The sequence below is a fragment of the Delphinapterus leucas genome, chromosome 18 (assembly GCF_059928025.1).
Source record: "Delphinapterus leucas isolate spDelLeu-1000000601 "Yukka" chromosome 18, BTC_Dleu_Yukka2, whole genome shotgun sequence".
NCBI classification, from domain to species: Eukaryota; Metazoa; Chordata; class Mammalia; order Artiodactyla; family Monodontidae; genus Delphinapterus; species Delphinapterus leucas.
This window is the reverse complement of record NC_143146.1, coordinates 53,301,265-53,318,013: the sequence shown is the minus strand read 5'-3', so window position 1 is coordinate 53,318,013 and position 16,749 is coordinate 53,301,265. Positions and strand designations below refer to the sequence as shown.

Here is a 16,749-nt window from a genome sequence, read left to right as displayed (position 1 = left end):
TTCTCTACAACCCTGGCAGTTCTGGCTGACTCTGATTTTACCTGTAAAGCCTGAGATCTCTTCCTATTTGCACTTGATATAACTTTCTCCAAGTCATTTGGCACTGTGTCTTCTCTGAACGCTGATGGCTTTATGTTTTTAGCATTTAAGTATTTTCTTCTACAAGGCTGTGAGCTATATTGCATCACCAATACTTGATCAAATATCTGTTGATAAAGGACCCCTGGGGACTTCCCTGGTGGTGCAGTGGTTAAGAATCTGCCCGCCAATGCAGGGGACACGGGTTCGTGCCCTGGTCCGGCAAGATCCCACATGCTGCGGAGCAACTAAGCCTGTGTGCTACAACTACTGAGGCTACGCTCTAGAGACCATGAGCCACAACTACTGAGCCCACGTGCCACAACTACTGAAGCCCACACGCCTAGAGCCCATGCTCTGCCACAATAGAAGTGACTGCAATAAGTTTGCACACCACAATGAAGAGTAGACCCTGCTCGCCGCAACTAGAAAAAGCCTGCATGCAGCAATGAAGACCCAATGCAGCCAAAAAAAAAAAGGACCCCAAAGTGCTCTGATTACTGGTGGTCACAAGCTTTGTTTTAGATTAGGAATAGAGAGGTTCAGGTGAGAGGAAGAGAGATGAAGATAAAATAAGGCACAGATGAAAAGTTACTCCTTAGTCCATATTCTTTTATTCTTCTCTTGCTTTGCAACATTCTTGAGAGGGGGGCAGATAATTTTTTTCCTATAGAGTGGTAAGAATCCAAAGTATGGTCCTTGAGCCAATGACCGAAGTCAAGTACCAAAGTCAATTTCTCTGGCTCAGTTGGGGTTTGAGGTATCCCTGAACCAAAAAGGTAAAATATTTTTCATTATTCATTGACTTAATTTCCTTCATAGAGCTAGGCTAATAAAATCAGCAGTTTAAAAACTAGTTTTATGTTGTATTTTAAGATTACATAGTTTTGATAATATCATTACTAACATAATGATCCTATGGGAAAATTTTTTTCTAAGTGAAGATTATGTCATTTAAATCCTTGTTTAATGTTAAGGGGACTTTATGATTAGTGTTGATACGCTATAGTGGTTCCCTGTGATTTTGTCTAGGTTCAAGCACTTAAGTAGTTGATAAATATCATTTGTTTCTAGGCTACGCTTGTACACAGTATTTTGGCTGACTTCAGAGCTGAATTATTTTCCCTGAAATCATTTTCCAGAAAGGACCAGCAATTTGCTGATGACTTTTCTTATAAATGAATGCACAGTCAAGACCTAATAGGGTCAGTGGGGTAACAGGAATGTGATATAATGACCCTTCTTATGCGAGCACTTAAAACAGTTACTCTCAATTTGGGGGGCTCATCCTGCTGAAGAATGAGTTTAGCTTTTTCAAGGTATGATTTTTTTTTTTTTTTTTTCGCGGTACGCGGGCCTCTTACTGTTGTGGCCTCTCCCGCTGCGGAGCACAGGCTCCAGACGCGCAGGCTCAGCGGTCATGGCTCACGGGCCCAGCCGCTCTGCGGCACGTGGGATCTTACCGGACCGGGGCACAAACCCGTGTCCCCTGCATCGGCAGGCGGACTCTCAACCACTGCGCCATCAGGGAAGCCCTCAAGGTATGATTTTAAAAATAGGAAGAAAAACCCCAGTTGTTAGGTTGATTTTTTTTTCTTTCAAACAGTCTTCATTGCTTCAATTTCTAGAACGTGCTGCTTTAAGACAGCAACATTGCACTTGATAATGTTTTGCTCATTATAACCTTTTCTCCAGAATGTTTGTTCAGTTGAGAAATGAAAATGGATCTCACATAGTACATAGAGTGATTTATTCTAAATGGGACAAAAACTGTTTCTGGAACTGTTAGTTCAAGGTTCTATAGAAGTTGATGCCTACTCTGAAGTGTGGACACCATAATCTAGCCAAATATTTACATTAGGGATTTTCCTGTGGTTTCAGTTTTTCCCCTAAATATGTTATTAGTTTTATGTAATAGGAAAAGGGGAATATGCAAAGGCACAGGCACTATTTTGAATTAGGGACCATTTTCCTCCATGTTTACGGTGAAAGTTATCTTAGTTTCTGTCCAGCGTGCCTTAGTGTGTAAGGGGCACGCTGGAGTTTCTTGTTCAGCAAAAGAGAAAATCTTTTATTAAAATGATTAGAATGCAAATCCTGTTTTACAGATCTGGTTTTCTGGCATTTTGGGGGAACACTAGTATGTCTGGTGCTTTTGTTTTAGGAACAAAAGTAAACACTGAAGGGAGTTCAGCCAAATCCCCCCACCCCCCCTTCATCCCTTTTGAAACCAAACTGCTGCTTTATCCACATTTTGGTCTTCCTGTAGTGGTGGCAGTATAGTTTGGCAATATGCTGGCAAATGGGAAAACAAGCAACATAAAGCAAGTTTCTGCCACAGTGCTTTTAATATTGAGACAGATTTTTATCTAATAGAGCCAACAGAATGGAACATGAGAGTACCATGGGCTCAAGGCTGTAAACATGGCTTCCCGATGACACATCCTAAGGGGACAGGTCATGCAGTTTCTATATTATTCAGCTTGTCAATCTACTGGCACAGAACTGATTTTTGCTTCAGAAAATGTCTCTTTCTTGAAACTCCAGCTGTCTTTCATTCATAAAGCAGTGTTTTAATAACGTGGTTGTTTACTAGGAAACAAAGCTAACGCTAATAATGAGTCTCTGACAATATAGCACATTCCTTATCATAGATGGTCTCCTTGCTGCCAAATGGCTGGAGGCGAAGTGGGGAAAGTGCAATCAAGCATTTAAGCATCATAGGTGGATGTTTTCAAACATTAAGTGGCCAGTTGTTTAGCATTGTGGAAGTAATGTGTATGATTGCCTGACTTTTAAAATCTTTTATCTGTGTCTTTTGATGTTCAGTAGATAGAGTCATAGACTAGTCTTCATTTTCAGGATACTGAGCAGTTTTTCTGATCGTGAATGGCAAGAATGACGCTGAAAACTGGCAAGAGCCAGGCTTGGCAGGGACTGTGTGCCACGAGAGAGAGAAGGGCCAAGACTTGGACTGTGATGAAATGGGTCCCTCTCCTGGCTAAAGTGCATGGAAGCATGTGCCTTTAAAAATGCATGGGCCGAATCAGTTTTCAGTCTTCCGATAAGGGGCATCTAGGAATGAAGAAATTGGGTAAAGGGATCAGATCCTCTTGTTTTCCCTGAGACCCAAAGACTGAATAACCAGATGCTTCCTTGGAGTACTCAGTTCTAAGAAAGAAAGCAAACTGTCTTAATACCATTGAGGATACTGGCCAACAAGAAATCTAGTCTCGGGCTTCCTTGGTGGCGCAGTGGTTGAGAATCTGCCTGCCGATGCAGGGGACACGGCTTCGAGCCCTGGTCTGGGAGGATCCCACATGCCGCAGAGCAACTAGGCCCGTGTGCCACAATTACTGATCCTGTGTGTCTGGAGCCTGTGCTCCGCAACAAGAGAGGCCGCGACAGTGAGAGGCCCGCACACCGCGATGAAGAGTGGCCCCCGCTTGCCACAACTAGAGAAAGCCCTCGCACAGAAACGAAGACCCAACACAGCCAAAAATAAATAAATTAATTAATTAAATTAAATAAAATTTAAAAAAGGAAAGAAATCTAGTCTCACTAAACTGAAGTAGAGTTGTTTCCTTCCTCAGATGGATGCCTCACCAGGCAAAATTTTAAAAATCTAAAGTACAGTAGGACCTTGTTGCCTATCCACCACATGTATAATAGTTTACCTCTGCTAATCACAAACTCCCAGTCCTTCTATATTCAATATCCTGTGATAAATCATAATGGGAAAGAATATAAAAAAATAATGTCTATGTGTGTATAACTGAGTCACTTTGCTGTACAGCAGAAATTAACACATTGTAAATCGACTCTACTACATTAAAACATTAAATTAAAAAAATCTAAAGTAAACAAAATGAAGCTTTTTCTCTTTTTAGGATCTCAGAGTACCTGATGAAAATCAAGCCATGCTCCCCACTGTACTTCTCTATCGGTTACTGGTACTTATAATTAGAGTCGTTGCCAAATGCTCCACTAAATTAAAACCCCTGGAAATTAATTATCTCATCAAAGGTGGCTCAGTTTCAGAACTGGGTTCACAGATCCTGGTGCTAAAATAAGTGCACCTCCCTCTTAAGAGTGAAAGGAAAAAAAATAGTCATTTACTGACATGTCTCTGCAGGAATCAATAACATTACAGATCATGTAGGAGCTAAGAATAGCCTGGGCATATTAATAGCTTAGCCTGCTCACTGATTTTATTCAAGATGACTGGTTAAAGAACACTCTGCCTTGATGACGGCTCCATGGCACGAGGAACAATGTCATCATTAACATGTGGGACTGTTTAGCATTTAGAACACTTCACACATAAAGAGAACTTAATATAGGACTATTGTGCTTTAGACAGATGGTTTAATGTTTCTTTAGCCTTCAGCCTATCAGGCCACCTGCGGTTTTCTTCAGCCAAGGGCTTTTAAAAAATAATTGGTGTATAACAATTTTCTAACGAGACTGACTGCAATGTATTTCCCTAAATCTTTTTCTTACCCTTAACTATCCCTTGCAGTGAATTGTGGCTGACTAACCTCCCTGACTGACACCGAGTCTTCATGTGTAAGTAATTACTGACATAAAAGGAGATGAAGGGGCTGAAATTTCATCATTAATGGTTTCTTTGCTTGGGAAAAGCTATTCAGAAATGATTACTTTGGAAAACAGTTCTTCTCTGATTAGAGACTGCCTGACTCTGGAGAAGCTGCTCCCCCAGAATCTTTCAATACAGGAAATGATAACCCAATATAGATGGATAACCGTGGGTGGCAAAGGATGCATATATGCATTAGTTTCAAAATGGTAAAGGAGAATAGCAATTGTGCCTCTGTCCAAGGACTATGTGTGCTCAGGAAGGAATAAAGATGCTGCGGGTCCCCTGCGCATACTCTCAAAGTGAGATTCAGGCACACTAGCAAAGCAAGCAGGGTGCGTTTTTATAGTGTAAACTTCTGTAGGGATCTTAATGATCCCCTGCACTGCCCTGGCCACTGTTCAGCTCTCCAGGCCCTTCTGTGAGCTCTTTCAAGGGAAGAACATGACCCAGAGGCCGGGAGACTGTGGATTGGTCCAGATGGATGCTAATTTGCATATTCTTCCCTACGTAACCTCCCCGGTAGGGTTCAGAAAAAGCTTGCTTGGGTCCCAGGCAGAGAAAAGCGATTATATAGCAGAGAGGGTTTAGTGATCAAAAGTATTTAAGACAGCAAGTGTCTCCTGACTGTGCACTCAGGAGGCCTTGAGAAGGCTGGAAGTCTGAGCGCAGAGACTCGGATTGTTGGTGTTTTTCTTTCCCTTTGACTAACAGGAATGTCTCACTGGAGACTCAGGTTCCCCGCTGACACTTTACACAGGGCTGGACTGGGGTCCCTGTTGCTTCTTCTGCTGCTGCTTCTGGTGTCAGGGTCTTGCACCGAAACTGTCAATTTCCTCACCTTTGAGGAAGAAGCCCTCGGCACCTTCATCGGTGTTCTGTCTGACCACATCCTGTTTAATTCCCAGCGCGAGGTGCCAGGCCAGTTCCGCCTGATTAAGATCAACAGCTCGCTGGTCCAGGTGCAAGAGGGCGACCGTCCTCAGAGATGCGGGCCTGGACCTCCAGCGGCTGTGCGGCCAGGCCTTCAAAGTGGTAAGCTTTTAGCAAGAGCAGTTCCGGCTGGTGCACGTGGAGGTGGAGGTGAGGGACGTCAACCACCACGAGCCACGCTTTTCCCGGGCCCAGATCCCGGAGGAGGTGTCTGAGGGCGCGGCCGTGGGCACGCGCATCCCCCTGGAGGTGCCCATAGACGAGGACGTGGAGGCCAATGGGCTGCAGAGCGTGTGCCTGGCCGCACAGCCCCTTGCGCGTGGAGCTGCAGACGCGCGCGGACGGTGCCCAGTGCGCCGACCTGGTGCTGCTGCAGGAGCTGGACGGCGACAGCCAGGCCGCCTACAACCTGGAGCTGGTGGCCCAGGCCGGAGGCCGCCCACCGTGCTCCGCCACGGCCGCCCTCAGTGTGCGCGTGCTGGACGCGAACGACCACAGCCCGGCCTTCCCGCAGGGCGCCGTGGCCGAGGTCGAGCTGGCGGAGGACGCGCCCGTGGGCTCGCTACTGCTCGACCTGGACGCGGCGGACCCCGACGAGGGCCCCAACGGCGACGTGGTGTTCGCCTTCGGCTCCCGTACCCAGCCCGAGGCGCGCTGCCTCTTTCGCCTCGACCGGCGCTCGGGCCGCCTCACCCTGGCTGGGCCCGTGGACCACGAGCGCCAGGACACTTACGAACTGGACGTGCGGGCGCAGGACCGCGGCCCCGGGCCCCGCGCCGCCACCTGCAAGGTCATCGTGCGCATCCGCGACGTCAATGACAACGCGCCGGACATCGCCATCACCCCGCTGGCCGCCCCGGGCGCGCCTGTCGCCTCGCCCTTCGCCGCCGCCGCCGCTGCTCTCGGGGGTGCGGACGCGACCTAGTCGACCGGGCCCGGGACGCCAGAGGCCGGAGCCATCTCCCTGGTGCCAGACGGGGCGGCACGCAAGAGCCTGGTGGAGCTGGTCAGCACCTCGGACAGGGACTCGGGAGCCAACGGGCAGGTGCGCTGCGCCCTCTATGGGCACGAGCACTTCCGACTGCAGCCGGCCTACGCGGGCAGCTGCCTGGTGGTGACCGCGGGGTCGCTGGACCGCGAGCGCATCGCCGAGTACAACCTGACGCTGGTGGCCGAGGACTGCGGCGCGCCCCCGCTGCGCACCGTACGGCCCTACCTGGTGCGGGTGAGCGACGAGAACGACAACGAGCCGCTCTTCACGCGGCCGGTCTACGAGGTGTCGGTGAGTGAAAACAACCTGCCCGGGGCCTACTTGGCCTCGGTGGCCGCCAGGGACCCGGACCTGGGCCGCAACGGCCAGGTCACCTACCGGCTGCTGGAGGCTCCGTGTCCACCTACGTCTCATCGGACCCCGTCACCGGGGAGCTGCAGGCATGACAGTGCTTTGACCGCGAGGAACTGGCTGAGCTGCGGCTGGGGCTGGAGGCGCTCGACGACGGCTCTCGGCCGTTCCGGGGCCGGGCCGTGATGCGGCTGCATGTGGAGGACCAGAACGACCACGCTCCTCGGCTGGTGACCCCGCCGCTCGTCAGTGACTCAGCCCAGGCCCCTCTGCCCCGGGACGCGCCCCTGGGCTACCTGCTGACCCGACTGCAGGCTAGGGACACGGACAAAGACCTCAACGCGGAGCGACTGCGGCCCCGGGGCGCTAGCGCTACACCCGGCCACGGGTGAGCTGTCCCTGCAGTGCCGCCTGTCCCCGCAGCCCGCCGACCCGCTGACGGCGGCCGTCGTGGTGCTGGCCGGAGGCCGGCCGGCCCGGTAGTGCACGGCCACCTTGCTCCTCGTGCCCGCGCACTCGGCGCCACCTGGCGGAGAGGTGGTGCTGGTGCCACGGCCGCCTCCGCCGGCAAACGAGGAATGGGAGGTGTCCGCGGGACGGCGCACGGCGCATGGAGCAGGACGGCACCCTGACCTCTCCGTGGTTGTGGTCGGGGCTTTGACCAGCGGCTGCGGCCTTCCGCCGGTGGCCATCGTCACCGTGACTTGTTCCTGCTCAGGCAAGGCTAGGACGCGGAGGAAGAGGCTTTGTGAGCACAGACAGAGCAGGTGCCATGCGAGCAGTGGCCAGGCTTGCCCATGTTGCAGGACATCAGGGGCTGATCCTGGGAGGTTCAACCCAAGGTTCTTCATGGAGACACCGCCGCTTTCCATTTCCTCAGAGGCATAGGAGAACGAGTCTGCCGAGACTTCCCAGTCCGGGAACAGTGCGGTGTCCTTATGCCCCTCGCCTCGGAAGAGGAACGAGATCCCCTGGGCCCAGGTAGCGCACCCCCAGCTCTCTTAGTGTCCTCGTTAGCATTCAGTAAATTTTCACGCTGGGAGCTTTATGAAAATTCAGTGCCTGATCAGGTTTGGGACTTCAAGTGGCTAATTTTTCGGGACTTATTTTTTATTTGAGAGGAAAAATTCTTCACCGATGAGAGCAGGAGGAGGCCTGATGCTCATGTGTTCCTGGAGGCCCATGTCTATTCCTGCTGTTTCGGTCCCTGGTAACTTCCTTATGGGTCCAGCTCGAATCCCTTTCCATCAGGGTTTAAATGGTGTCTTCCTGAAGCACTGCAGATGAGGGATGCTGTACCTGCTCTGTCAGTTCTGATATCTAAGGGTGAAATATTATTAACTGCTGCTCTCACACCTCTTTTTAAACAGGGTTCCGTCTCAGGTCTTTTTCTTTCCCCATTCCTGTGGGGAGAGGATAAATCTACTGCAAGTTTAAGGTAATTGCAGAGTATTTATCATTATCTCTAAGCCATGGGTTTGAAATTTTGTACATTTTTATGGATAACAGAGTAGTTTTTTTCCTTTTCACTTCCAGGACACATTCAAACCCAGATGAGTTTAGTGTGAGAGATAGTGGAAAAGGAGACAGTGAATTGAATGACAACAGTTCTGATATCAAGAAAGCACTTTTTGGAATGATTGCAAAGCAAGAGGGTAAGTTCACACCTGTGACTTTGAAGTTCTTGCTTTCAAAGTCATAATATTATATGCCCGAATGCATAATTAAAAAAACTGAACAAGGGGTCTTAACTGTACATTCATAGATCGGAGTACTCTGAATACTACTGAATAGAGCTAATATTTTTAATCACTGACTATATAGCTGTTTCTATGTATTTTAAATACATTTATTGACTTATTTATTCCCCATGATAAATCTAATGAGGTAGGAAACTGAGGCACAGAGAGTTTAAGTAGTTTGCCCAAGTGTTGGAGTTAAGATCTTAGCCCAGGAATTCTGGCTTTAGATTTCCTGCTTTTTTTTTTTTTTTTTTTTTTTTGCGGTGCGCGGGCCTCTCACTGTTGTGGCCTCTCCCGTTGCGGAGCACAGGCTCCGGACGCGCAGGCTCAGTGGCCATGGCTCACGGGCTCAGCTGCTCCGCGGCATGTGGGATCTTCCCGGACCGGGGCACGAACCCGTGTACCGCGCATTGGCAGGCGGACTCTCAACCACTGCGCCACCAGGGAAGCCCCAGATTTCCTGCTCTTACTCACCCTACTAAACTGCCTCTATTAATGCAAAAGATTAAAATACTGAAAAATCAGAATATTGTGGTTATTAATACTAAAATAACTTAGTGTCACGAGCACTAAGGATAACTTCCCCCCTGTGGGTATTCCAGAAGGGAACAGCATATGAATAGGTAAATTTCATATAGGCCAGTATGCCATTTGCTGGGAACATATGGGGATAGATTTTTTTTCTTTTTTTGATATTTCTTTTTCAATTTTATTTATTTTTTTTTGAGGGGTGTGTGGGTTTTTTTGGCTTTGCTCTGTTCAGTGAATCCTGCACCAATACAGCCTTATGCTATTCAGTCCATCTCCTGTAGTGTTGAGGTCAAAATCTCTGTAATGGTGTCTGGTTCTGGAACGGTAGCTCCTGTGGGGAAAGGCATAGTCAATTTTGAGGTGTTTTTTGTTAGTCTCCACAAAAGTGGGCATTAGATGTTTAGTCTCTCAGAGATGAGTCCTGATGGTATGTCCTACTAATTCAAGTGCCTCTTCACCATCATAGATACTTTTGCCCACCCTATGTTTAGTTCCTTCAACATTTTTTATTTTAAATGGTATGGCTTTTAAAAGTGTCTGCATCCTGGTCCCCTTCTTCTGAATATTCTCTAGTTTGTATATATCTCTCCTAAAATGAGGCACTTAGAGTTGAACATAGTACTACGGAAACAGCCTCTCTCCTGACCTCCAAATTTGTATACCTACTTGCTTCTTCCACGTCTCCATTTGGGTGTTTAATGAACATATCACATGTTCAACACTGAACTCTTGATTTCTGTTCCCCAAACCTACTCTTCCTCTAATGTTTGTAGCTCTGGAAATGACACCTCTATTCACTTAGTTGCTTGCTCTGTCCAAAATCCTTTGTGTCATTCTTGATTTGTGTCTTCCCACACGCAACTTCCAATCCATCAGCAAATCCTATTGGAATTACTTTGAAACTATATTGTCAAACAAAGCTCTTCTCACTCTCTTCATTGCTGCTGCCCTAGCCGGGGCACTATCATCTCTTGCTTGGACAACTGCAGTAGGTTCCAAACTGGCCTCTCTGCTTGCATGCTTGCCCTCTTGCAGTCTGTTCTCCCTGCAGGAACTAGAGTGATCCCTTTACTTCATAAATCAGATTATGTTAATCAACTCTCCAAAGATTTCTCACTTATCCAAAATCCCTATCATGGTGTCCCAGTTATGAATGCTGGGTAACAAACTAGCCCCAAATACAGTGGTTTACAACAATCATATTATGCTCATGGATTCTCTGGGCCATTTTGGACGGGACATAGCTTGTGTCTGTTTCAGTTTCTGAGGCTTTAGCTGAGAAGATGTGATGGCTGGGAGCTGGAATCATCTGAAGGCTTATTCAGTCATGTGTCTGGCGTGGTAACTAGGATGACTGAAATTCTAGGATTGCAGACTTGGGGGTGGGAAGGGGGGCTACATGTGTCCTGTACACATGGCTTGATTCTCTCACAGCATGGCGGCCTCAGGAAAGTCACATGCTAGCTTACGGTTGCAAACATGAATGCTCCAACAAACGAGACAAAGACCCATCTTCTTTTATGACCCAACCTCAGAAAGACATAGTCATTTCCATCATATTCTACTGGTCCAAGCAATCTTAAGCCCACCAGATTCAAAGGAATGGGACAAAGACCCCATGTCTACATTGGAAAATTATTAAAGAATTTTGGGGCCGTGTTTGTAAACAAGCCACGCATGGCCCATAAAGTCCTGTATTATCTGGCTCCTGGCTGCTTCTCCCATCTGAGTTCTTACCACTCTTCCCCTGATAATTTAGGTCATTTTATTGGCTTTCTTGTTTTTTTGAATTGACCAAGCGTGTCTTTATTTCAGACCTCAGTGTCTTGCTGTTCCCTCTGCCTGGTAAGTTCTTTCTCAAGATACCCATATTGTTTGCTTTCTGCCTTCATTTAGTTCTTTGCTCAGATATCCATCCTCAAAGAGGTCTCCCTGACTGCACATTGCTTCTCCCCACTGTCACTGCCACTCTCCACCCTGCTTTATTTTCCGTCGCAGCGTTTATCACTGCCTCGTGTTATTTCATATATTTGCTTGTTTATTATTTGTTCCCTGTTCCGTGCTGAATCACTGGCATCAAATGTGTACTAACATTTTTTACTGAATGGATGAATGAAGGTGTGGTTTAACCAGAATATACATCACAACTGTATGACTATTTCAGGTGATAATATCACATTTTATATTAGGATAAATATATCACATAAATATCACATTGTATATTAGGATAAATATATCACATAAATAAATCACATAAATATCACATTGTATATTAGGATAAATATATCACATAAATAAATCACATAAATATCACATTGTATATTAGGATAAATATATCACATAAATAAATCACATAAATATCACATTTTATATTAGGATAAATATATCACATAAATATATCACATAAATATCACATTTTATATTAGGATAAATATATCACATAAATATATCACATAAATATCACATTTTATATTAGGATAAATATATCACATAAATATATCACATAAATATCACATTTTATATTAGGATAAATTTATCACATAAATATATCACATAAATATCACATTTTATATTAGGATAAATTTATCACATAAATATATCACATAAATATCACATTTTATATTAGGATAAATTTATCTTGTTTTTACAAGTTCCATTGTGCTAACTTTGTTTTGTGGACAATTTTAGTGTCATCTTAAAACTTGAAGATTTTACAGTAAATGTACCTTTCCAGATCATTTAATGGTAAATAAGCCTTTTCCAAAAACAAAACAAAACAAAATCAAATTCCTGGAACTCCTACTGTTTATTCACTATTTAGGGAATTACCAGCTTATTCTTCCCTTACCTCAGTTTCCTCTTTATAATAATAGGCAAGCTCTCTAAATCCATGATAGCTCAAGGTGCAGTTTTAGCAAACAATAATGTGATCAAGGCAATGTGTTCACCATGAGAAAATACCATTTCTCGTTTCTCGGTAATAACAATCACATTTCCTCCTGCCAGTATGCAACAGCTACATTTTATTTATTTATTGAGCATTTATACAAGTTTTACCATGTGTCAGGAACTGTTTCAGGTGCTTTACAAGTATTAACTCACTTAATCCTCATGATAATGCTATTAAGTAGGCACTGTCATTTAACACCGTTTTGCACATGGGGAAACTGAGGCATAGACTTGTTGGAGTAATTTGATCACGGCCACCCAGCTGTAAGGGGTAGAGCTGGATTTCCAACTCAGGAAGTCTGGCTTTGGAGTCCATGCTTTTAAAATGTTCTGCTGTAGCGTAGTTTCAGTAGGGTTTTTACACACTTATTTTATGAGCCTGCTGAAGATTTAGGACCGATTTACATTTCTGAGGATGTTTCTGTCTTTGACTTCATGAGCTGTTCCGATTTATGATTTGGTTTATACGTCAACTGTCTGCTGCATTTTCTTGTAAAACTTTTAGTGGGAGTGTTGAAGGGATGCCACGTGGGTGATGGCAAGATAATTGAATTAGATGTTGACAGCTGGAGATAAGATGTTTATCACAGGTATTTTAAGTTGTTTTTTGCATCTCACTTTTAATAGTTAACACAGAGGATGAGTGGATACACCCGATAATCTTTTTAAAAATTTTTTGAATTTTATTTTATTTATTTTTTTATATAGCAGGTTCTTATTAGTTATCCCTTTTATACATATTAGTGTACATATGTCAATCCCAATCTCCCAATTCATCACAGCACCACCCCCCCGCCCCCATAACCCGATAATCTTCAGAAACTTCATTTTAGACTGTAATTCTGACCATTTCTCCCACCAAACCTGTATCAGAGATTCTCGCAAATCGTTTAATTTACTTGCTTGGATTTTATTCCCATTTCATTTCCTCAGTGCACCAGCAGGTGGAGGTACAAGTCATTGGTAGAAAATCCAGAGGAAGAAAAAAATAAACAGCTAGAAAACCAGTCTCTGGACAACTGAATGCTGTTTGCATTTTTAAGTATATCGCTATGTAGCATTCTAGTTATTTAAAACATTTAAAACTATTTCACTTTATTTCCAAGTTGTTTCAGATCATTCAGAACAAAAAACTTTTAAGGATCCTGAAAGGTTAATCCAGGCATTTCATCACATCATGAAGACAGCTACAGGACTGTACTCTCTTCAAGTACCCGTTGCCCTCACGTTTCCCAGCTGAGAAATATGGGTTTCCAGCCAGAACACTAAGAACCCAAAGGATGTTATTCAAGCCTATGTCTCCCCAAGTGCTGGTGGCCAAGTGTATATGACAGAGTTCAAAACTGCAGGCCAGCAGGGCCACGTTTCACACTTCTTGGACAGAATGATGAATTAAATCATCCTTCAGTGGATGAATCACCTTCACATGCCTCAGAAATAGCCACTTCATTCTGAAATGCTGCAACTCATATAGACAGTTACGTCTGGGGAATATACACATTTATGTTTCTGTCAAGTATTTATAAGCCAAGCTGCACCCACGAGCCTCCTGGTTTTGACAGACGTTTCCCTAAATTACGATAATAGTCAGTGTCAGAGTACATGATGATTTTATATAATCCACGCTATTTTACCAAAGAGTTCTAGATGAGAGCCTTTTATTGCCACAAATATAATTAGTGAACATATATTTTATTTTCTAGGATCATTTATGAATGTAAATAAAATATTCATCTAGCTGTTCTTATACAGTTAAGTGTTTACAGTTTTACTGGGAACATACTTTAACTTTAGGCTGGATGAAGAATCTGGACCCCAGCTGTAACCATAGGCCCAATGGGGAGAAAGAAGAAGCTGTGGACGGGCACCACTGGGCTGGGGGAACCCAAACCGTTTCTCTAGCCTAACATCTGAGACGGTTGCCTGGTGCTTAGTGGGTAGAGCAGTGGCAGATTCTGGCAATGGGTGAAAACCAAATACAGATGACTGGTGATGTTGTGCTTTTGGGCACTCAGCCCATTCACGGCCGCAGCTCCATCTGAGGCAGGGCTGCAGGGAGCAGGGATGGCAGGACCCAGAGAGAGTTTTAAGGCCTCAGTCATCTGGGTTAGAGCTCCCAACAGGACTCTTCCCTTAGCTGTGAACAAGAAGCTAGGCAGACACTGAGGCAGAAGACCGGGGGCAAAAGGAGAGATCAAATGCCCAATGCAGTGACTGGAAGGTTTAGGTGAACAGCTGACCAGATCCAGGGGCAGCAAGGTTGGGTGACGGGATGGAAGGATCTGGATTATGTCTTGTTGGCTTCAAGATTGGCTCAGACCGTGGGAAGAATTGGATCTGCAAGGGCAGGACACTAGTATCTCCCCAATAGGAAGGGTCCAGGCTCATCAAGATCTGACTGGCAAGAACTGTCCACCCAATTCAATAATCCCTCGCCACATGTGGCTGCTTAAATTTAAATGAATTAAAATTCAGTACAATGAAGAATTCAGTTCCTTGGTCGCATTAGCCATGTGTGGCTAGTGGCTACGGTATTGGGCAGAGAAGCTGTACAACCTTTCCATTATCACAGTTCTAGTGGATTTAGAAGGAGGGCCAGGCTGGAGGACCACATCCACAGGCTGGACTTGTTGAGGGAGCCACTGACCCACCATCGTTGCTCGACACATTTACAGGGTGACTGTGTTTTCATTGTTCTCCACGCTTCCCTGGTTCATGACATCAGTCTTTTATTGGTTCATAGAAGTATCTAAAAATGGGTGGACACATTATATTATTTATTATAAAATATTTGAAAAATGTCTAATGACAGGAATTCCCGGGAATTCCATGGAGGTCCTGTGATTAGGCCTCCTCGCTTCCACTGCTGGGGCTAGACTCGATTCCTGGTCGGGGAACTAAGATTCCACAAGTTGTGGCAGTGTGATCTTTAAAAAACAAAAACAAAAAGAATTCCCAATACTACAAGATTTTCTGCAGGCAGAAACTCTAATTTCTAAAGGCTCCTCTGCTATTCTAGCTAGCACCTTAAATTTGTAGTTCTCATATTCAGTCCTATAACCTTAGAGATATTGCAGCAATGGTCATGATAAAATCAACCTGCTGTTATTCCTAAACTTGCCCAAGAAGTAATTCAGCCATTTTCATGATCAGTAATTCATTCTTTACCTACGCTCAGGCGAGATGCCAGAAAGTCCTTTAAACTCCTTTGGCTGCTGGCCTTCCGTAGAAAATCACTGCTGTAGAAATCGGTTTCCAGGTCCTGTGGTGTCTTCAGAGTTAGTATGTGGCCCCAAGCATCAGCTTTCCAGAATCGGTGGTCTAGGCCCCAGTGAGAGTAGAGCAAACATGAACGAGTGTACCTAAAATTACACGAGACATACCTTCAAAGTGAAATGTACACCCATCTTTTGGTTTACGTTGAATAGTATTTCAATTTCAATAGAGTAATTTGTTATGTAAATGAATTCTGTGGGAAACAATATTTAGAAGCTGAGAATCTAAAATTTTCCCTCAAGTTTATAAACATAGGATTAGATGTCTTTGTTTTTCTTAAAACCAGGTTCACATGCATTTGTGATGTTGGCTTCTACCTTAAGTATGATTCCTCAAGCAATTTATAACTCCGGAATCCTGCCTGTTGATGACTGCATTCTCAGTGAGAGACCACAATGGGCAACATTTATCAAATGCTCATTGTATACAAGGCTCCATGCTAAATGCTTTACATGAATTACTGTATTTATACCTCATAATTATCCTAGGAGGTAGTTATATTATCATCCCCATTCTATAGATGAGGAAATGGAGATTTAGAGAGGATGATTTGTTTGAGGTCATATAGTCAGTGAAGGAATTACAATATAACATTAAAGTACATGAATTTTAGGTTTACAGCTGGATGGAATTTTATATGTATACACTCATGTTACCACCACCCAGATCAAGGAATAGAACATTTCCAGCTCCCTTGATGGCTCCTTTTCGTGCACCTTTCCCAGGCAATAACTCTTCCCAAGGAAACCGCTATTCAAACCTCTTTCACCATCTGACTTTTCCTGTACTTGAACTTTCTATAAATGGAACAGTACAGCCTGGCTCACAGTTATGTCTGTGAGCTTCATCCATGCTTTTCATTCTTTCTCACTGCTGTGTAGTATTTGATTTGTGAATTTGCCACAATTTATGTATCCACTCTACAGTTGATGGTCATTAGGGTGATTTCAAGTTTTTGGCTTTTGTGAATACATTTACACGTTTTTTGGTGGATGTAACACTTGCTTCTGTTGGCCATATACCCAGAATTGGAACTGTTGAGTCAAGAGTGATGATATTGTAACTCTATCATATGATCCTGCAATCCCACACCTGGGCATATATTCAGAGAAAACTCTAATTCGAAAAGATACATGCACCCCACACCGCAGTGTTCATAGTAGCACTACTCACAATAGCCAAGACATGGAAGCCACCTAAATGTCCATTGACAGAGGAATGGTTAAAGAAGATGTGGTATACTTGTACAATGGAATATTACTCAGCCATAAAAAAGAATGAAATAATGCTATTTGCAG

At 44.7% G+C, this 16,749-nt stretch overlaps 1 pseudogene; it reads left to right on the top strand.

Moving 5' to 3' along the window:
- The first annotated feature begins 5,079 nt into the window (after positions 1 to 5,079).
- The window catches only part of LOC111175096 (protocadherin-8-like), a 47,050-nt pseudogene continuing 35,380 nt past the window's right edge, over positions 5,080 to 16,749 (top strand).